General features: G+C 47.9%; 1 protein-coding gene across 1 annotated transcript in view; it reads left to right on the top strand.

Annotated features, from left to right (window-relative positions):
- The window catches only part of LOC107665897 (atlastin-2-like), a 5,612-nt gene that overhangs the window by 967 nt on the left and 4,261 nt on the right, over nucleotides 1–384 (top strand). The gene's annotated exons all lie outside the window — the stretch shown is intronic.

The following is a 384-nucleotide window of genomic DNA, read 5'->3' as shown; positions in this document are numbered from 1 at the left end:
GTGGTGAGACATTGTTGTGAGTGTGTGTGTGTGTGAGAGTGTGTGTGTGTGTGTGTGAGAGTGTGTGTGTGTGTGAATGTGTGTGTGTGTGTTTCACTGGTTTGATCTCACTGACAGCAGAAACCAGGCTGAAATGAGTCCTCTTCCACTCCTCCATGACAACATCACGGAGCTGGTGGATGTTAGAGACCTTGCACTCCTCCGCCTTCCGTTTAGGTCTGGAGACATGCTTGGCCAATCCATCACCTTTACCCTCAGCTTCTTTAGCAAGGCAGTGGTCGTCTTGGAGGTGTTTTTGGGGTCGTTATCATGTTGGAATACAACTATGGATCATGCTCTGCTTCTGTATGTCACAGTACATGTTGGCATTCATGATACCCTCAA

The sequence above is a fragment of the Sinocyclocheilus anshuiensis genome, unplaced genomic scaffold, assembly GCF_001515605.1.
Source record: "Sinocyclocheilus anshuiensis isolate Anshui unplaced genomic scaffold, SAMN03320099.WGS_v1.1 scaffold1020, whole genome shotgun sequence".
NCBI lineage: Eukaryota > Metazoa > Chordata > Actinopteri > Cypriniformes > Cyprinidae > Sinocyclocheilus > Sinocyclocheilus anshuiensis.
Note: the sequence above shows the minus strand (reverse complement) of the source record. Positions and strands in the feature narration are given on the sequence as shown.